The following is a 23,083-nucleotide window of genomic DNA, read 5'->3' as shown; positions in this document are numbered from 1 at the left end:
CGCCACTGGAGCTTGTTCAGCATCTCCGTAACGCTCTCGCGCTGACTAAATGTCCCCATGACGAATCGCGCTGCTTTTCGCTGGATCATGTCTATCTCTTCTATTAATCCAACCTGGTAAGGGTCCCATACTGATGAGCAATACTCAAGAATCGGACGAACAAGCGTTTTGTAAGCTACTTCTTTCGTCGATGAGTCACATTTTCTTAGAATTCTTCCTATGAATCTCAACCTGGCGCCTGCTTTTCCCACTATTTGTTTTATGTGATCATTCCACTTCAGATCGCTCCGGATAGTAACTCCTAAGTATTTTACGGTCGTTACCGCTTCAAATGATTTACCACCTATGGCATAATCGTACTGGAATGGATTTCTGCCCCTATGTATGCGCATTATATTACATTTATCTACGTTTAGGGAAAGCTGCCAGCTGTCGCACCATGCATTAATCCTCTGCAGGTCTTCCTGGAGTACGTACGAGTCTTCTGATGTTGCTACTTTCTTGTAGACAACCGTGTCATCTGCAAATAGCCTCACGGAGCTACCGATGTTGTCAACTAAGTCATTTATGTATATTGTAAACAATAAAGGTCCTATCACGCTTCCTTGCGGTACTCCCGAAATTACCTCTACATCTGCAGATTTTGAACCGTTAAGAATGACATGTTGTGTTCTTTCTTCTAGGAAATCCTGAATCCAATCACAAACCTGGTCCGATATTCCGTAAGCTCGTATTTTTTTCACTAAACGTAAGTGCGGAACCGTATCAAATGCCTTCCTGAAGTCCAGGAATACGGCATCAATCTGCTCGCCAGTGTCTACGGCACTGTGAATTTCTTGGACAAATAGGGCGAGCTGAGTTTCACATGATCTCTGTTTGCGGAATCCATGTTGGTTATGATGAAGGAGATTTGTATTATCTAAGAACGTCATAATACGGGAACACAAAACATGTTCCATTATTCTACAACAGATTGACGTAAGCGAAATAGGCCTATAATTATTCGCATCTGATTTATGACCCTTCTTGAAAATGGGAACGACCTGCGCTTTCTTCCAGTCGCTAGGTACTTTACGTTCTTCCAGCGATCTACGATAAATTGCTGATAGAAAGGGGGCAAGTTCTTTAGCATAATCACTGTAGAATCTTAAGGGTATCTCGTCTGGTCCGGATGCTTTTCCGCTACTAAGTGATAGCAGTTGTTTTTCAATTCCGATATCGTTTATTTTAATATTTTCCATTTTGGCGTCCGTGCGACGGCTGAAGTCAGGGACCGTGTTACGATTTTCCGCAGTGAAACAGTTTCGGAACACTGAATTCAGTATTTCTGCCTTTCTTCGGTCGTCCTCTGTTTCGGTGCCATCGTGGTCAACGAGTGACTGAATAGGGGATTTAGATCCGCTTACCGATTTTACATATGACCAAAACTTTTTAGGGTTCTTGTTTAGATTGTTTGCCAATGTTTTATGTTCGAATTCGTTGAATGCTTCTCTCATTGCTCTCTTTACGCTCTTTTTCGCTTCGTTCAGCTTTTCCTTATCAGCTATGATTCGACTACTCTTAAACCTATGATGAAGCTTTCTTTGTTTCCGTAGTACCTTTCGTACATGATTGTTATACCACGGTGGATCTTTCCCCTCGCTTTGGACCTTAGTCGGTACGAACTTATCTAAGGCGTACTGGACGATGTTTCTGAATTTTTTCCATTTTTGTTCCACATCCTCTTCCTCAGAAATGAACGTTTGATGGTGGTCACTCAGATATTCTGCGATTTGTGCCCTATCACTCTTGTTAAGCAAATATATTTTCCTTCCTTTCTTGGCATTTCTTATTACACTTGTAGTCATTGATGCAACCACTGACTTATGATCACTGATACCCTCTTCTACATTCACGGAGTCGAAAAGTTCCGGTCTATTTGTTGCTATGAGGTCTAAAACGTTAGCTTCACGAGTTGGTTCTCTAACTATGACAGATACAGAGATTAGAGACCACAAGTTTGTTGTAGCTAGACGGAATACTGTAACATCCAAACCCACCAAAAATAAACACTAAATACCTACATTTAAAAAAGCAAAGAAAAACATAAATAGGTAGTAACAGATGTTAGGACAATGAGAGGGGCTGAGATAGGATCAGACCATTCTCTTGTGCTAATAAAGATGAAACAATCATTATCAAAACGATCAAGTAAGAGCAACATTGGCAAAAGAACTCAAAGAGTAGATATGAGTAGGCCAAAGTAAGATGAGGTGAATAAACAGCTTAAGATTATGCTTAGAAATATATTCACATAATTAGAGAACGAGAGCAATAGGAAAGAAGGTGAAGATACCAATACAAAATGAAACAAGATAACAACAGTTATAAAGGAGACAGCACAGAAACTACTATGAGACAACAATAACAGCAATATCAATTGCAAAACATTGTTCAATGAAACATGTAGAGGAGCACTTCAGGACAGGGAGACAGCCAGAGAGGCAATAATGGCCAATAACAAACATGAAAACAAAATAAAACAGAGGACAGCCACGAGGGAAATGAAGAGTACAATGAGGAGAGAGAAAAGATCATTCATAAATAAACAGGTAGAGAAGGCAGAGGAGGACTATCGCCATAAAAGTAGTAAACAGTTTTACTGGGCAATGAGAAGCTATTGAAAGGAGTACAGAGCTAAATTTGTGATAAAGAAGGATGAACATGAAAAATTAATCGCTACAAATAAAGGAAATCTAGAGAACTGGAAGAGATACTTCAAAGAACTGCTGAACACTTACCACAACGAAAACAAGGCAGAAAACAAACAGAGCATACAACCATTAGTCGAAGAACCAACTCTGGTGGAGGTAAAGGAAGCAATAAAGAGACTGAAAAATGGGAGGGCCCAGGCATAGACATGATATCAGCAGAGCTCATCAAATAGGGGGAAGATAAGACATATGAATGGTTAGCCAAGTTAATAAAAAAGGTGTGGAGGAAAGATGTAATGGCAGAGGAATGGAAAACTGCTGCTGTATGTCTCACATACAAGAAGGGAGACAAAATGTTGGCACAGAACTACAGAGGAATATCTCTAGTATGTGCTATAAAATAAGATCAAGAATTGTACTGAAAAGGATTAACCCGTACATTGGAGAAATATTGGACGCAGCACAAGTGGAATTCAGAAAGGATAGGTCAACAAGCAACCAAATATTCACTAGATAAGAATTGGGAGCACAATCAGAGTACCATGTGTATGTTTACAGACTTCAAAAAAACATATGACAGAATAGTGACAGGTAAGATGTGGAGAATAATGGCTGAGTTTGGGATAGTGGACAAACTGATAAAGCTGACTAAAATGTTTGTGATGGACTCAAAGTGTAGAGTATGAATGCAGAGGAAGTTCTCAGAAACATTTGAGCTGAAAACAGAAGTGAGACAGGGAGATATTATATCATGATTCCTGTTCAGTTTGGCACTCAAGAATAGTAATACAAGGAGCCATCATAAGGAAAAAGATAAATGTTCTGCCTTCTTCAGATGATATTGTGGTGACAGGAAAGAGCATAGAAGACCTGGAGAAAATGGAAACTGTACGGATGGAAGAAGGTAAGGAACTATGTCTAAGTACAATTGAAAGTAAAACAAAGTTCATGTTAATAGGAAGAAGAGCTCAATCAGAACCAAATCATCCAACAATCAGGACCATGGAATACACAAGACAGACACATCCACATATCTCGGCTTCAACATCAGTCAACGAGACCTCATAGAACAAGAGATCGTAATGAGAATTCAAACTGGGGGAAGATGCCTAGGAGCTATACATACCATCATAAGATCTAAGTTATTATCCAAGCAGGCAAAATCATAAGTGCTACAGAAGAGAGACATGGACCAAAAAAAAAGAACGGAGAAAAATTCCTTACTTTCTTTAAAAGAAAGCATTGAGAAAAATATATGGACCAGTGACAGAAAATGGACAGTGGAGAACAAGCAAAAACAGAGAACTCAGGTAATTATACACACTGTCTGACATTGTAGCAAGTATGAAAATTAGTGAAAACTAAAAGACATGTGAGGAGGAGAGGAGAGAAAGGTAATAAATAATAATAATAATAATAAGGCCTCCGGTAGTAAAAGGCGACGAAAAGAACAAACCACTAATAGGACTAACCCCCCTTCTAGTGTGATTAGTTGGTTCAGGACAGAACTAAAGAAGCCTCGGACAAGCGCCATCATGGTCAGGGACGACGCTTGAAGCCTATGCCCGCCCACAGTGGTAACGAAACTTCTAGCCAACTGGAAAATGATTTAAAGCCAAATAGAGGTGTTTTGCAGGACATACTTCCTGCAACCACTCTAGAAGGAAAACAAAGACAGAGGATGAGATGGTCAGATGAAGTTAATCGACACCTCATGTTCTGTTATTACCAAGCAACAAGCCTAGGAACCAACACAACTGGATACAGATCACAAGTATACACAACATTTATTACCAGATACCCAGAATTAAAATTTTTAACTGAACAACGACTAGCTGATCAGATCCGTGTAATAATCAAAAATAACAGGATACCCCAGTCAGAATTAGAAAACATCAAACAACAAGTACAACAAATACTGGAACAAAATAATGTGCAATCAGAAGAAGAAGAAAATACAGTGATGGACTCAAACATCCCAGAGCAAACAAAGAACAACACGCATCAATTAAACAATCAGAGGAAAACGAAATGTTAAGACAGCCACCAGAACAAGCACAAATAGAACACGAAGTGACACACACGTTAGATACAGAAGAAAAATTTCAGCTGACATATATAGAATACAAAGACACAAATACAGGCATTAGACCATTCTTGCATAGACCGCCAAATAACCCACAAGCCGAAACAACAATAAAAACTATCAACACAATCATACACAACAAAAACAATGAAAATACAACTATGGAAAAGTTACAACTACTGGTTTATATAGGAGCACTCACTACACTAAATATACACACTAGGAAGAGATCAGAACCAACTAACACACAGAAGAAACCCACAAAACCAGTATGGCAACACAGGCTACAGATCAGAATAGAAAAACTGAGAAAAGACATCGGACAGCTAACAGAATTTATAAGAAATGAAATGTCAGAAAAAAAACGAAAAAAGTTAGGTAAAATCTCACAACAAGAAGTGATAGAGCAATTAGATGAAAAGAAGCAGAAATTACAAGCATTGGGCAAACGACTTAGAAGATACTAAAAAAGTGAAAATAGAAGGAAACAAAACCAAACATTCAACACAAACCAAAAGAAATTTTACCAGACAATAGATAACACACACATTAAAATAGACAATCCACCAAACATAACAGAAATGGAACACTTCTGGAGCAACATATGGTCAAACCCGGTACAACATAACAGGCATGCATGGTGGATACGAGCAGAAACAGACACATACAAGATGATACCACAAATGCCTGAAGTGATAATTTTGCAACATGTAGTCACCCAAGCAATTAATTCTACGCACAATTGGAAAGCCCCTGGAAAAGATAAAATAGCAAATTTCTGGCTAAAGAAGTTCACCTCAACACATTCACATCTAACTAAATTATTTAACAGTTACATTGCAGACCCATACACATTCCCTGATACACTTACACATGGAATAACTTATTTGAAACCTAGAGATCAAGCAGACACAGCAAACCCAGTTAAATATCGCCCCATAACATGCTTACCAACAATATACAAAATATTAACTTTAGTCATTACACAGAAATTAATGACATACAACAAAGAAGAAAATTATAAATGAAGAACAAAAAGACTGTTGCAAAGGAGCACGAGGATGTAAAGAGCAACTGATAATAGATGCAGAGGTGACATATCAAGCTAAAACTAAACAAAGGCCGCTACACTACACATACATTGATTACCAAAAACGTTTTGATAGTGTACCCCACTCATGGTTACTACAAATATTGGAAATATACAAAGTAGATCCTAAATTGATACAGTTCCTAAACATAGTAATGAAAAATTGGGAAACCACACTTAATATCCAAACAAATTCAAATAATATCACATCACACCCAATACAGATTAAGCATGGAATATACCAAGGAGACTCATTAAGTCCTTTCTGGTTCTGCCTTGCTCTGAACCCACTATCCAACATGCTAAATAATACAACTTATGGATACAATATTACTGGAACATACCCACACAAAATCACAAATTTGCTATACATGGATGATCTAAAACTACTGGCAGCAGCAAATCAACAACTCAACCAATTACTAAAGATAACAGAAGTATTCAGCAATGATATAAATATGGCTTTTCGAACAGACAAATGTAAGAAAAATAGCATAGTTAAGGGAAAACACACTAAACAGGAAGATTACATATTGGATAACCACAGCGACTGCATAGAAGCGATGGAAAAAACAGATGCCTATAAATATCTAGGATACAGACAAAAAATAGTAATAGATAATAAAAATATTAAAGAAGAACTAAAAGAAAAATATAGACAAAGACTAACAAAAATACTGAAAACAGAATTGACAGCAAGAAACAAGACAAAAGCTATAAATACTTATGCTATACCAATATTGACCTACTCATTTGGAGTAGTGAAATGGAGTAACACAGACCTAGAAGCACTCAATACACTTACACGATCACAATGCCACAAATATAGAATACATCACATACATTCAGCAACTGAAAGATTCACATTAAGCAGAAAGGAAGGAGAAAGGGGATTTATCCACATAAAAAACCTACATTATGGACAGGTAGACAATTTAAGAAAATTCTTTCTAGAACGAGCAGAAACTAGCAAAATACAGAAAGCAATCACTCATATAAATACATCGGCTACACCACTACAATTTCATAACCACCTCTACAACCCTTTAGATCACATAACATCAACAGATACGAAGAAAGTAAATTGGAAAAAGAAAACACTACATGGCAACCGCCCATATCATCTAACACAACCACACATCGATCAAGACGCATCCAACACATGGCTAAGAAAAGGCAATATATACAGTGAGATGGAAGGATTCATGATTGCAATACAGGATCAAACAATAAACACCAGATATTACAGCAAGCATATTATTAAAGATCCCAATACCACAACAGATAAATGCAGACTTTGCAAACAACTAATAGAAACAGTAGATCACATCACAAGCGGATGTACAATACTAGCAAATACATAATACACCAGAAGACATGACAATGTAGCAAAAATAATACAACAACAAGTTGCCGTACAACATAAACTAATAAAACAACACGTTCCCAGATACAAGTATGCACCACAAAATGTACTGGAGAATGATGAATACAAATTATACTGGAACAGAACCATTATAACAGATAAAACAACACCACATAATAAACCTGACATCATACTCACCAATAAAAAGAAGAAATTAACACAACTAATCGAAATATCCATACCCAATACAACAAATATACAGAAGAAAACAGGAGAAAAAATTGAAAAATACATCCAAGTGGCTGAGGAAGTCAAGGACATGTGGCATCAGGATAAAGTTGACATTATACCGATTATACTATCAACTACAGGAGTCATACCACACAATATCCACCAGTACATCAACGCAATACAGCTATATCCAAACTTATATATACAACTACAGAAATCTGTAATTATTGATAGTAGTTCAATTCCCCGAAAGTTCCTAAATGCAATGTAACATATACCGTGCAGTTAAAAGGAAGTCACGCTTGACCAAGATCTGCGTCACTTTCCATTTTTGGCCAGGCATAACGTCTGAGAAAAGAAAGAAATAATAATAATAAAGACCATAATGGATGGAAGAGTCGAAGGAAGGAGGCCACTAGAGGGACTGAGAACGAGATGGAAGGATGATAATACCATGGGAGACATGCAAATACTGGGTCTAGGAGACGAAGATGCAGCTGACGGCAAGGTGTAGAAGGCTGGTTGGATGAGGCCAAGTACCAGCTGCAGTTTCGCTCCACACCTTCCTAAGAAACAGTCTCTGTTCTTTCCAGTCTCACTATGTAAGTGTAGTACAGGGGGGAGGGGATTTCAAAGAACTAGTATTGGCGGCAATTGAGAGGTACATGCCAAATAAATTAATAGGATCCGCCATGGTACACACAAAAGGTCAGAACACTGTTGCAGAAGCAAGGAAAAAACATACCAAATTTAAAAGGCAGCAAAATCTCAAAGATTGACGAAGTTTTACTGAAGCTAGAAATTTGGAATGGACTTCAATGCGAGATGCTTTTGATAGTTTCTACAATCATGCATGCTGACCACATGGGTGCACTGTGGATCGAGCGGCCACATACATTATCTTATGCATGCGCCACACCCATAAAATTTTTAGTTTGATGAAAACAAAATAAAATAAATATTTCGCATTTGCCTTTATCAAAAAGTAATGAACTATTAAAACACAGAGACGGAAATTAAAATTTCTGAGCTGTAAAACATATGTGTTTGTTTCAGATGTCTTTGTGCAAAGGCAACCAAGCAGCACAAACCCCCATTCCTTATGTTTCTCTGGGGAGGTCAAAGGCACTCCCCAGAATAACAGTCACACTATACTGTGAATGGAATCCTGTCTTTTCAGCTTGCTTTCATATTTCGTTACAAGTTACACACTACAGTATGTCCACTATTAGGTAAAAAGCACTGGTCATGGCTCTCTTGGCTCAGCCCCGGCTCACGCCACGACCAATCCAAGTTACCCATGACTGGTACTTTTTATTTACTACACTTCCAGTTTTAGGTCAAAATTCTAATATTTTCATATAAAGAACGCTTATTTTAGTATAAATTACTTACAAAATTAGTAAAAATGAATATTTTTCTTATCATGTTCATCTGTTATGAAATAATAATTTTTTTCATACAAAAGCCAGCAACGGCCTTGCCGCAGTGGATGCACCAGTTCCCATTAGATCACTGAAGTTAAGCAATGTCTGACATGGGTGACCATCTAGGCTGCCATGCACTGTTGCTATTTTTCAGGATGCTCTCAGCCTCGTGATGACAATTGCGGAGCTACTCTACCGAATAGTCAAAGAAAACCATCATAACGACCGGGAGAACGGTGTGCTGATCACACAACCCTCCTATCCGCATCCCCAGCTGAGATGACATGGTGGTCGTATGGTCCCGATGGTCCACTTGTGGCCTGAAGATGGAGTGCTCATACAAAAGCTGAACATGAGAAAATAAGATAATTTTTTTTAGAAAAGGTACATATAACAAAAAATTTAACTCATTTATTACTCAATTAGGCAGTTAGAATTAATTAAATAAAAAATTCGTTTTCAGAAATCCAAAAAACTTTGGTGTCATATGAAGGAAACTGAGACGCCTTTTTCTTGTTTCCTTACTCTCTCTATCTTATTACCACCTTCCCAGTTTTTTCGAAGTCCATTTCAAAGTCTAAGTAGCTGTCCTTCTTTACATCTGGTAGTGTCGTCTTTAATTGAGAGCAGCGACTAGATGATCGATGATACCCATTGCTAGGGTGGCCAAGCCACTCCCAGCCTGGGGCACTCTGGAGCAAGTGTTTTCGATTGCAGTTAGTATATATAGTTGGAATCTGAATGATAAAGTACATTCTAAAATGCTATATTCATCAGTTTATTTTTGGTGTAAATAAATTATTTTATTCGTATTTTCGTATTTTATCTGAAATGATGAAGTGTAAATAACATGTAATGTTCCTTTACAACACTCAAAAAAAGATTTTAGAACATTGTATGTTAAAAAGAAGTATATTCCCATACTGTTGTAAAGGGCAATTGCTTCAGAGCCATCTTTGAATGAAGTTATTAACTACTCAGTAAATTGTGCAAAGTGAGACACGTTTGGTGTAAACAGGAAAAAGCCAGTCCATGGTCTTATCTCATTTCCTATGACGCCAGCACCGTCGACTCTGTTGAGCTAGGTCAGTTTTATCTTATCTATAGGCCACATGCTGCCAGATAAACACGTGCTATAGATTCTCGGAGCTGTCAGTTGCCTGAGAAGGCTTACACAGGCAAAACCTATGTTGTTTTGTATGGATGTGTGGGGGAAGAAATATCGATGTGATGCAAATATTAACTGATTTTGAAAATTCAAAATGCTAACATAATCATAATTTAATTAACAAAGGTAATTTTTCAGTCTTTATTTCGTCTATCTTTCTGGAAATACTTCAAAGGAAGTGTAAACATGAAGTTAAGACTTCTATAACTTTTCCTAATTTTTTATTTATATAGTTACAACTTTTCAGTATGTATTCTGTCTTATGCATCGAAAGATAACGTTTTCTAAACCACACATTGTAACTGACGGAATATTTTCATTAAAGCTGTGCAGAGTTTCATAGTCTTTTCTGTGGAATTACAATATTCCTTCTATAAGCCATATTAATGACATAGATCACATAATTTGAAATGATATTATATGGTGTTACGTCAGTATTCTGTATTCTGAAGGTGGAAGGGATAAAATACAAGGAGCGAAAGGCTATTTATAATTTGTACAAGGGAGTGAGACAGTGTTGTAGCCTATCCCCAATGTTATTCAATTATTATATTGAGCAAGCAGTAAAAGAAACAAAAGAAAAATTCGGAGTAGGAATTAAAATCCATGGAGAAGCAATAACAACTTGCAGGTTCGCCGAATACATTTTAATTCTGTCAGAGACAGCAAGGGACCTGGAAGAGCAGTTGAACAGAATGGACTGTGTCTTGAAAGGAGGATATAAGATGAACATCAACAAAAGCAAAACGAGGATAATGGAATGTAGTCGAATTAAGTCTGGTGATACTGAGGGAATTAGGTTAGGAAATGAGACACTTAAATTAGCACATGAGTTTTGCTATTTGGGGAGCAAAATAACTGATGGTGGTCACAGTAGAGAGGTTGTAAAATGTAGACTGGCAAATGGCAAGGAAAGCGTTTCTGTAGAAGAGAAATTTGTTAACATCAATTGTAAATTTAAGTGTAAGGAAGTCGTTTCTGAAAGTATTTATATGGAGTGTAGCCATGTACGGAAATGAAACATGGACGATAAATAGTTTGGACAAGAAGAGAATAGAAACTTTCGAAATGTGGTGCTACAGAAGAATGCTGAAGGTTAGATGGGTAGATTACATAACTAATGAGGAGGTACTGAACAGTACTAGGAAGAAGAGAAATTTGTGGCACAACTTGACTAGAAGAAGGGATCGGTTGGTAGGACATGTTTTGAGGCATCAAGGGATCACCAATTTAGTATTGGAGGGAGACGTGGAGGGTAAAAATCGCAGAGGGAGACCAAGAGATGAATACACTAACCAGATTGAGAAGGATGTGGGTTGCAGTAGGTACTGGGAGATGAAGAAACTTGCACAAGATAGAGTAGCATAGAGTGTTGCATCAAACCAGTCTCTGGACTGAAGACCACAACAACAACAACTCCTTTGGATGGGGCAAGTTAAATGGCTACAACAACAATGTCAGTATTTGATCTGAGTAGTGTAACTCATTTAAAATCGAGAAATGCATGGTATTCTTTGAGAAAACAATTTGGAGGATTAATACTCCACATCAACTGTGTGAAAATCTCGTTTCTACCTTTTTTCGAGTATATATTCTGTAGATTAATGTGGTCGAATAATGAGTCAAGTAAGTGATTGTTTTTAAGATTTGTCTGAAATGTAACAAATATGAAACATGGCATATCAAATTCTGCAGAGTTATAGTAATTTGTGATATCAAGTTCAAAAGTATTCTGATTACTTAATCCTGCAACTTCTAAAATTTGTAGGTCATAAAAGATATCGGAATTTTTGGGTTTTGCAGAATATTTTCTCATTGTTCTAACTCGTAATTTGGTTCATATTTAACAACTGGTACACGAATTTCCCTCAATTCCACTAAAATTCTTCCTTCCTTAGGAAGCATAATTATAATCAGGTCATCTAAGAATTGCATCTCCAGAACTAGAAGACCTAGTGAAATTTACAGATAAATCTACTTCACACATAATTCCTTTATAATCTTAAGAAAATCCATCAAGTAGTCCAAGTGGATAAAGTATCTCGTTTTTCTTACGCCTTTTTTCCATTATTAAGAATATGTCCTTCCAAGCTTATTTTATCAGTAAAGAGGAAGTCAAATATAACATAGCTGTTGACAAAATAAAATGATGTTTGATTCTGGATAAAATATTATTTCCTTTCTTTATGGACACAAAGTCAAACAGTTTTGCCACATAATTATCGATTAATTTTGCCATATTTTCTGTCATTTGTTGAATAATCTGATTCTGATCCATCACGAGTAGCTAAAACAATTCGAAAGTTCATGTATAACTGTGCATGTTTGGATAAAGCCATCCAACATCAGTTTTTATTTCAATCTATGTATCCATGTTGGGGACATGTAAATTTTTTTAACATTTCTCATTCACAGGGGATGAGTAGAACTGATAACTCTCGATTTTGTTCACAATTTATTAATGATAAAATTCGTTAGGACGTTTTCTAAACAACTGCTAGACAAACATCATTAAAGTCAATTAGATTGTTTTTCATTGGTTATAGTAACTTCTAAATCTTGAATAGAATCAAAAATAGGAATATCAACAGGATAATGTGGTTCATAAATTATTGATCTTCCAAATTCAGCATTCGGTTTAAATGAAGAAATAATATTAGTTTCTTAACGAAAATCATCTGTATGCTTTACAAATATTCCTTCAGCTAGATTAAAATTTATGTTAATTATTTCGAATGGATTAATATTAGGAACATCGTTACCAACAGTCTTTTTAATAGCTTCAGTTGTTCCGGCGTAACGAACAGCATGATGATCAAGTACGGAAGAGCAGAGAGGGCTGTGAAACGACGTCAGTGAATAGTACGCAGATTAGGATGACACCAAGACACGAGTGGCATGTACACAAAGAGAATACAAGCGCCGCCTTGACTAGCGGCACATTGCCACACCCAGAGGATCTCATTGACAGATTAAGCACTGGTTGCTATTTTTCAAAAATTGACTTGGGTGAAGCAAAACAATTCACTTTCTTACCACCTGTAGTACTCTTCGTCTAAGGATGGGGAAATAACAATGGCCTCAAGTATTGTGTGTGTATAAGATAAAATCATCCACATATTCCTCTGGCAAACACATGTGCCATTTCTCTCGTTTGGGAGGGTTCCTATGGAACAGAACACCTTTATGAACAGTGAAGAATCTTTTTAATTTTTCAGCGCCGTTATGTGTAAGTTTTGCTCTTACCTTACTCCAGCGTGTGTCTTCCTGCTATAATTGCTCTATATGTTTACACATGTGGACACAGCATGGTTGGACTGTTTTGTCCTCCTTCGGCATAGCTCTTATTTCACCTTCCTGCTCTAAAAGATCGTGGAGTTCTCTTAAGCCTTGTGGTAGTCGAGAAAGAGCGTTAGTTACTATGTTTTGATTTCCTTTTATGTATACTATTTCTAAATCGAATTCTTGAAGATACATACACCACCTGACTATCCGTTGGTGTAGCGATTCACAAGTTAACAGAACCGATAGGGACAGATGGTCATGTATTTACCCCAAAGGAAATATTCAAACTTTTTAAAGGACCAAATTACAGCCAAACCCTCTAATTCTGTGACTGAATATGTATGTTCAGCTTCGGATAAGATGCGACTGGCAAAGCTAATTACCTTAGGGACGAGATTTCCTTCTTCTTCTACCATTTAAAAAAGGTATGCACCCAGGCAGTGAGAAGACATGTTGGTTGAGATAAAATATTAGCATTTAATATGTCTCACTTGAAGTTTTCGAAATCGGTTTACATTGCTGGTCCCCTACTCATGGTTTGTTTTTCCAGAGAAGAATGAATAGAGCATCATTGTTCATAAGTTGGTTAGGGATGAATTTCCTGAAAAATGACATTAGGCCTAAGTACACCTTTAATCGCCTCTTGTTTTGAGGAACAGGGCAGTTCCTAATGGCATCAAGATTTTTAGGATCTGGCAGTATGCCTTCTGAAGAGATTACGTGTCCTAAAAATTTTATATTTTCTTGTCCAAAATTTGAATTCTTGAGATTTGCTGTTACTCTATATTTGGAAAAATGGCTCAATACTTGTTCAATTAACCTTTAATGTTCTACCTAAGTGGGTGTAGCGAATAAATGGTTGTCCACATATACTGTTACCTTGCTCAAAAGTCCTGGCCCTAGCACTATGTCAAGTGCAGAGATAAATACACCTGCACTTACTTTCAATCCAAACAGTAATACTTGAAATTCGAAGCTCCTGCCCCCACATACAAAGGTGGTATACTTCTGACTTTCTTCATGTAGTTTTATTTCCCAATATGGAGACTAGAGGTCGAGTATAGTAAGAAATTTAGCATTGTGGAATTTCATAACCTGTTCTTCTAAATTTTCTGGACATGTTTGGACTGGTACAATAAACTTACTAATGTTATGTGCATCCAGGACCAAGCACACCTTGCCAACTGGCTTACTCACAGCCAATATAGGACTACAATAAGGGAAAAATGATTGTTGTATTACGTCTCATTCAAGCATTGTGTTAATCTCTTTTCTTACTGTTTCCCTCTTTGTCCATAGTATAGGGTATGAGGTAGAAGAATCAAGTTTCATGAGGATACACTTCCATTATGTATATGAAATCCTCAATAATACCTAGTCTTTTTTGAAATTCATGTATATAAGCAAGTATTAGTTCCCTAAGTTCCACTTGCTGTTCTTTAGACAAGCACTTTGATTCACTTACCTTTGTGCTTATTGTGTCGACGTTTATTTCTTCTGCTGACGACTGTTCGTTATTTTATGTGTTGAAAAACATAACTGTGATTTATCAATCGAACTTCAAGGTCATGAGTAACTTCAGTTTTACATATATTAGTACTTCCCCTGATCAGATCTGTTACAAATAATTGGTTATTTACAGTGAAATGACATTGGCCTTTTCCTGTATCAATTTGTATTTGGTATGTCCTAAATGAATCCACACCAATTAAACAATCAACTATTAACTTCTATAGTATCAAAAAATTGCATTGTACAGAAAACTGTCATAATTGTACAGGAATTAAGGCTTGTGTCTTGACTCCTTTCAATTTCTGAGTAGTGGCAGTTTGTACCCTGCAATTTTGCACTGGCAGTGTGGGTATACGTCCACGTTTCTTCAGTTCGTGAAAGAATCCCTGTGACATCAAATTAGTCGTAGCACCTGTGTTAAGCACAGTGGGTACATCAAGGTAAAATATTTTGACTTTAATAGTAGCTTGTATCTTGCTCTCTGTCAAGTTTTTCTGTGTAACTTCATTCCCTTGATACCTATCATCTCTCTCATCATTACCATGATAGTATCTGATAAAGTAAGTCTCGATCAAGCTCGTGCCCCCACTCCCCTCGAAGGTCACAGAACGGGAGCCTACCATGACCAGTTCAAGTTTTCCAGCGTCGTGGTGGCATCGATCTCTGGGTCAAGAGTAACTTTCACTTTGTTGACCACTGGTGTTTGGATAGGCCAATAAGTGTCGTGAGAGGCTCTCCGCTGAAATTCTCTTTGCCTCTGAGTGTTATTCTGCATATGTGTTACTTTGCTGACCGAATTCCGCTGTCTGTGGGTTATTCGGTTGTTATTGTTTTCCATTTGCCAAGCGATCGGCTGATTATTGCCAGTAGCTTATTTCTGCACATATTGTGCAGCCTGGCTATACGCTACTCGTCCATTGTAATTGTTTTTGCTATATTTTTGCCCATTTCTTTCACATCCACCTTTGTATTTACGGCTTTCTCCATTGCCGTTGTGATTACCTTTACCATTACCATAGGTCTGTGTGGGGTAAAGTTGCCATCCGTGTTGTACTACGAATCCGTTGTTTACTTGTTGGTCCGTAAATCTCTGTGTCACTATCAGCGTATTAACAGGCTTTATTTGTACTGGTCTCTCTTCGTATATTAAATCTATTAAGTCCAGTACAGATAGAAAGTATTCTGTGTCATGTTCTGGGATGGTAATGAGTTTTTCCCTAATGTGGGCAGGAAGACGGTTCTTTAAAAGTTTCAGCACGTAAACTTGAGATATCATATCTGATTTTATTCAAATATTTTTCAAAATAGCCCGTCGAGCTTCCATACTTGCTACCGAACGAAGCTGCATTGGATACTTCACGTGTGAGCCTCTTTTGTGCGGCCTCAGATCAATAATTATCCAGAAATGCTCTCTCAAACTGTTCATAATAGTGGCAACGTTCCGCCATGTCCATAGCCCATAGCAGAATGTCATCCTGTGTGTATCCAACAATAAATCTAATTTTCTGGGCTTCAGTCCAGGTACAAGATAAAAGATTTCGAAATGTTCTGATAAAGACCACTGGGTGTGTTCTTTCCCTTCAGAAGTAAATATCGGGAACTGTCGATGCCTAAGTAATCCCTCGTCTGCAAGTCATGTTGACAAACACGCCGCGCTGTCAGTGACAGGCGTGTTTTAAGTTCGCTTGTGAGGTAGCGCATGACAACTGTGCTTGCTCGATAGGTGTGCAGCTCCTGAAAGTGTTGTTGCCTTGTGCAACCTTCGCTATTCCCTATGACGGGCTAACCCCATATTGTGAGAAACCAGTAAAAGTATCTAACTTCTCTAAAAGCATAGGTTTGTTTTCTGTCATATGTTGTTTTGTAATGTCAGTAGTTTTAGCAACACTACCTCGCAACCCTTCCTCTGCTTCCTTTAAACCCGAGTCTATTTTAGCTAGAAGTTGACTTTCCTTCTTTTAGAGCTTCTTCTACAGTACCTACATAAATTTTGCATTCTGCACTATATTTTCAGCAAGGGTGCTGACCTGATCTAGTATACCAGCTTCAGCTTTTTCAGTTATTTCCTTTACATTTACACGTAACGTATCTCTCTGTTTTTGGGCAAATTCTAACTCTAAACTTAACTGATCTACTCTTAGACTCAAATTGTGTATTTCTGTAGGTAGGTTTTGCCATACGTCTTGCAGCTTGCTTACTGTTTTCGTCATATTTTTTACCGATTCATCGACTTTGGACTGTGTTTCCTGAATTTGAAAATATGCTTCACTAAGATTTCGCAACTCACCTGCAAGTTGTTCTTGTTTACAATCTATAGATGTTACTTTTTCCGTTAATGTATTTATATTGCGGGATATCAGTAATTATTTCTTGTTTTAGTTGTTTACCAAGCTCTGTGAACTTACCAGATAACTCGTCAGATAATTCAGTGCTTATAGTTTTGCTCACCTCACTGAAATGTTGACTAATACTATTCTTGAAATGGTTAAATGCCTGGTTTTTCTGTGCAAACTGTTGTCCTATATTTTCCTAAAATTCCTGTTGTTTTGTAAGCTATTGCTTTATTAGCTGCATGAGTTGTGTAAAATTGTGGGTGTCACTAGTATTGAAATTGCTTTTTTGAGCTGTTTCCTGCTCTGGCGTTCGCGATGTAGTGAGCAAATTGTCAGACGAAGTTTCGCTGTCATGAGCTTCAGTTTCACTATTTGGAAAAATATTTCCGTATGAGAACTGAAAAATTGTCTCATCAAGTATCATAAAAGTGACATCATGATTAGTTATATCACCAGAGCCACAATTTTTTAATTGTGGGCCGCCAATATGGTTGTTCTGGTAGCCATCGGCCAGTTCACGAGTTGGCGGGTTACTGTCATCTGCTGCCAATCTCGGATTTCCGCCATCTTGGCATATTGCATTTTTTAATGAGTTTTCAACAATGGCTATTTCCTTTGACTCCATTTTGAACAGTGTTTAACAAAATTATGAAAAGAAAAAAATTTTAAACTGATATTTGGTTTATATCGGCACTTTTAATTAAAGCAGAATTATATGTGTATTCATTAATGAACCTGATTGTTCTCTGATACAGTCTTACATAATTTGAATGAACTATTTTGCATTTTAATGTTGACTTTATACAAATTTTCGTCTTCCCTACAGAAATGCACTTTCCATAATGAAAATTAATTGGAAGGAAAAGAGATTATTTACTGCGAGAGAGACGGCGTCAAACGCGGCCAGATAAGCATACAGAGTAGTATCTTCTTACCTTAACTGCTGAAATCTGCATTCCCAGCTCGTATCTTTTGCAGGCAGAATTTCATTTTAATTTGCTCCTTCAAGTTGTTAATAGTTTCAATCTTACGGGCATGTAACAAATACAACAAAGGCCCAATTAGTTCTTTGTAACAACAAAATGGATCATTTATCCCAAAAAAAGTTTTATCTCAGCAACTGAAAGGTCTGTTCATATTCCGCTCGGCGCCATCCTTTGAATGGTCGCTACTGAATAGTAACGGGGGGAATAAAAAAGTAATATATAATGTAAACTGATTGTAAATTGCTGCTTAAATAATTATAAACGAAATTTGGAAAGAATAATTGAAAAAACTTGGAAAGTACTGATATTCTGGGTGAACTTTAGCTGGCACTAATATCAACAGGCCCTCAATATTCAATACATATTTTCAGAATTTAAGTTTATGTACTTCTTTTTCCTGTTGCCGTCATTGTGCAGAGAGCTTGGTATGACAATACTGATTTCCGATCGCCCCTCTTCTCCTCACGCAAATTCCTCTTGTCTGGTTCGATCTTCTTGATGCAGGATTCTCAGTACGTCACAGGGAGATGAACAGATAGGTATGGTCGTCGTGAATGTACGAATAAACTTTGCTATCATGATAACTTTTGTATAAGACTTTTTAATGTACAATTGGAATATACATTTTTAACAATATTAACCCAGTGGAGCTCGTCATACATCCACCTACTATCACTTATAGAGACAAACAGATGACTATATAGAAATTAAGAAATTGAAGAGTGTATCTCTATTCGTTTTGTTAAAAATCCTGGCAAAATCTTTCATTAAGTCCTAAGACATGTGCAAAAAAACGGGCTAAACCACAATATTTAAAAATGGAAACCATGGAGTTGCAGTTGCATCAATGAGACTGGAAAAAAACATATAAAACTATTTCATTCTTATTTTTTAACGGAAATCCATACAGTACAGAGCAATTATTTTTTATGATCTGCCATATCTTTATACTTGAATGTTCTATGAAAAATAATAATTAATAAAGAAGAACAATAATATGTGAAGATTTATTTTGTGCATTATCAAACATACACAACCACAAATTATCATTAACTCTAGGAAAGGGTACGGTAAAAGAGAAAACTGGTCATAACATCTATGGCTCATGTAGACTGAGCTAATAGACACTATCATAGTCTGATGTCGTAAAACAATGCATCCGTTGATGAAAGCAATGATTAAACAGAATTATAAGCTTTTAAATATTCTGAGTCCGTTTGAGATTTTCATGGTCAGTAATAGCCTGTTTAACATGGAAGTTCAGTTTTACTTCTTGTTCGTTTTCTGACTTTTTCCCACATGAAACTTGCATCTTAAGTTGAGAACACTTGACAAGTGCCAATATGTGTTTTAGCAAAGCCAATATTGAAAAACTGATGATATTTTTACAATACATCCCAAGGCTAAGGGATTCCCTATTGTTGTCTTTGCACTTGTCCTGATAAAGACTGTACATCTTGTTAATGTTTAGATCTGTGCAAAAGTGTGTCGTGCTGGGATTGTTTTTCCTTGAGTAGTGACTTGACAGCGTAGGAAAACTATTTACTTGTACATGAGCCCATGCAAATTCCTGGTCCTCCTTGCTGCATTTGTTGGGTGACTGTTACGTCTCCCCCACTTACCCACCATAAATAAAATGTTTAGCTTTTAATGTCATGTTCCATGGAAATCTATTATTGTGAATGTATGTCTAGTGTTTTATTGTGTAATGAAACACATAAACTAATTTCAGGAGTTCCAGATGTTTTCTTTGGTTAATTCACATGGGATAGGTGTACATTGCTTATACCAAAGATTGCTAGACAAGCTTTCTTACAAATCTGAACATCTACTTCATCTACATTAACCTTATGGATGTTGGTTGTCTGCTGCCTACTCCTCTTTGGATCATCAGTATACCTCTGCTTGACAGGACTCGTATTCATATATCAAAATATATAAGAATTTTGAAGACCATTGTTACTAACATTTCGGAAACCACGAAACAACTTGTCCTGTGTACCTGCAGGTACAATATCAAAGCATCTTCTCTCGTAGGCTCAATCTGAACCTTGTGATTTTGCCCTTTTCGCTACACCCTTGTAATTAATGTACCCTTTAACACCTTTGCGGCTATTCTGTGGATTACGCTTCTTCTATCGATAATTGCCACTATTATTCACGCTTTCGCCAACGTTTCTACATCCACCGTGTTCCTCAATTATATTCTGCACTGAATGTTCCAACTGAACATTTTAAACACTCTAATCTAGGTTCATTAAGTGATTAATATTACAAATCGCACAAGTATTATATTTTGTGTTTATACTTTCATTAATTCTAATATAATCTACCTCAGTTCCCAAACCTTTTCAAATTACAACTAATTATCCTTTGTCTGCTTATCGCTGGCCGGGGTGGCCGAGCGGTTCTAGACGCTACAGTCTGGAACCACGCGACCGCCATGGTCGCAGGTTCGAATCCTGCCTTGGGCATGGATGTGTATGATGTCCTTAGGTTAGTTAGGTTTAAGTAGTTCTAAGTTCTAGGGGACTGATGACCTCAGAAGTTAAGTCCGATAGTGCTCAGAGCCATTTGAACCATTTTGTCTGCTTATCTTATGGTACAGTATGTGCTAACCTGCTACTCAGCTTCTTTCTGTTGGAAGAAAGCCGAGTGGAAGGTTAGCCCCTTTTTGGCATTACAGAAATCATATCTGGCAAAATGCAAGAAATTCTCAGTGTCGTATTACATCCTAATGCGATATTTAGGGGTGAGGCCAATGTCAATTTTGGTAGTTCCTGTACCCACCAACTGATGGCAGCACTTATCTCTAAGTTTTTACATTTAGGGGCTAGCCAGTTTTTCCACGCATGTCTTCAAATCCAAAATGTACTAATCGTCTACATTAAACTGCTGCAATACCTCCGGCTGCTCTTTCACTAGAATACACATTTTAACATCAGCAAATTCCACTTTATATAGTATAGGCACAGGGTTTTTATATTTCTTCTAAATACTTTCTAGTGCTTCCTTACGATTTTTCCCAATACTCCTCTTGCTGTTACACTGACGTTTCCATGTAGGAGAAAAGCCAACTTCACGTTCCCTTCATGTCTTGCAGTGAAAAACTAGGACCATTTGCTATGTACGTAATTGTTAAACGTTACAGACCACCCCTTCTCTATTTTCTCCTGACAGTCTTAATCACATATATTTACAACTATAATGTTATCACAGAATGGTTCTGCACTAGGTGTAAGGACATTTAAATTCTGCTTCCTAAGGAGTGTGCCATTTTCGCTATAAATTATGCTACCAATCACAGTAGGCAGATTGACCTGGTTGTCCAGTAATAACCACAAATCAAAGCATTAGTCAGTTGGGCTCATTTTCCTCCCTAATAGCGGAGGGATATTTAACACTCTGGAGCAATCCATGTTGACACTTATCGCTACTAACGAACTAAATCATTAATTGATAATGTATTTATTGACATAACCAAGATTGATTATATAGCTGTCAGACAAGTCCTAGATGGTCTCTCTGATTTGATGGACAAACGTAGACTGGTCCAGTGCACAGGGTGGTACATTGATCGTGGCCAGGCCAAATATCTCACGAAATAAGCGGCAAACGAAAAAACTACAAAGAACGAAACTTGTCCAGCTTGAAGGGGGAGATCAGATGGCGCTATGGTTGGCCCGCTAGATGGCGTTGCCGTAGGTCAAACGGATATCAACTGCGTTTTTTAAAATAGGAACCCTCATTTTTATTACGTATTTGTGTACTACGTAAAGAAATATGACTGTTTCAGTTGGACCACTTTTTTCGCTTTGTTATAGATGGCGCTGTAATAGTCACAAACATATGGCTCACAATTTTAGATGAACAGTTGGTAACAGGTAGGTTTTTTAAATTAAAATACAGAATGTAGGTACGTTTGAACATTTTATTACGGTTGTTCCAATGTGATATATGCACTTTTGTGAACTTATAATTTCTGAGAACGCATGCTGTTACAGCATGATTACCTGTAAATACCACATTAATGCAATAAATACTCAAACCGATGTCCATCAACCTCAATGCGTTTGGCAATACATATAACGACATTCCTCTCAACGGCGAGTAGTTCGTCTTCCGTAATGTTCGCACATGCATTGACAATGCGCTGACGCATGTTTTCAGGCGTTGTCGGTGGATCACGATAGCAAATATCCTTCAACTTTCCCCGCAGAAAGAAATCTGGGGACGTAATATCCGGTGAACGTGTTTCGACGACCAATCCACATGTCATGAAATTTGCTATTCAACACCACTTCAACCGCACGCGAGCTATGTGCCAGACATCCATCATGTTGGAGGTACATCGACATTCTGTCATGCAGTGAAACATCTTGTACTAACATTGGTAGAGCATTACGTAGTAAATCAGCATACCTTGCACCATTTAGATTGCCATCGATAAAATGGGGGCCAATTATCCATCCTCCTATAATGCCGCACGATACATTAACCCGCCAAGGTCGCTGATGTTCCACTTGTCACAGCCACCGTGGATTTTCCGTTGCCCAATAGTGCATATTATGCCGGTTTACGTTACCGCTGTTGGTGAATGACGCTTCGTCGCTAAACAGAATGCGTGCAAAAAATCTGTCATCGTCCCGTAATTTCTCTTGTGCCCAGTGGCAGAACTGTACACGACGTTCAAAGTCGTCGCCATGCAATTCCTGATGTTTAGAAAGATGGTACGGGTGCAGTCGATGCTTATGTAGCATCTTCAACACCGACGTTTTTGAAATTCGCGATTCCCGCGCAATTTGTCTGTTACTTATGTGCGGATTAGCCGCGGCAGCAGCTAAAACGCCTACTTGGGCATCATCATTTGTTGTAGGTCGTGGTTGAAGTTTCACATGTGGCTGAA

This window comes from Schistocerca piceifrons, chromosome 4 (assembly GCF_021461385.2).
Source record: "Schistocerca piceifrons isolate TAMUIC-IGC-003096 chromosome 4, iqSchPice1.1, whole genome shotgun sequence".
Lineage (NCBI taxonomy): Eukaryota > Metazoa > Arthropoda > Insecta > Orthoptera > Acrididae > Schistocerca > Schistocerca piceifrons.
This window is presented reverse-complemented; position numbering follows the sequence as displayed.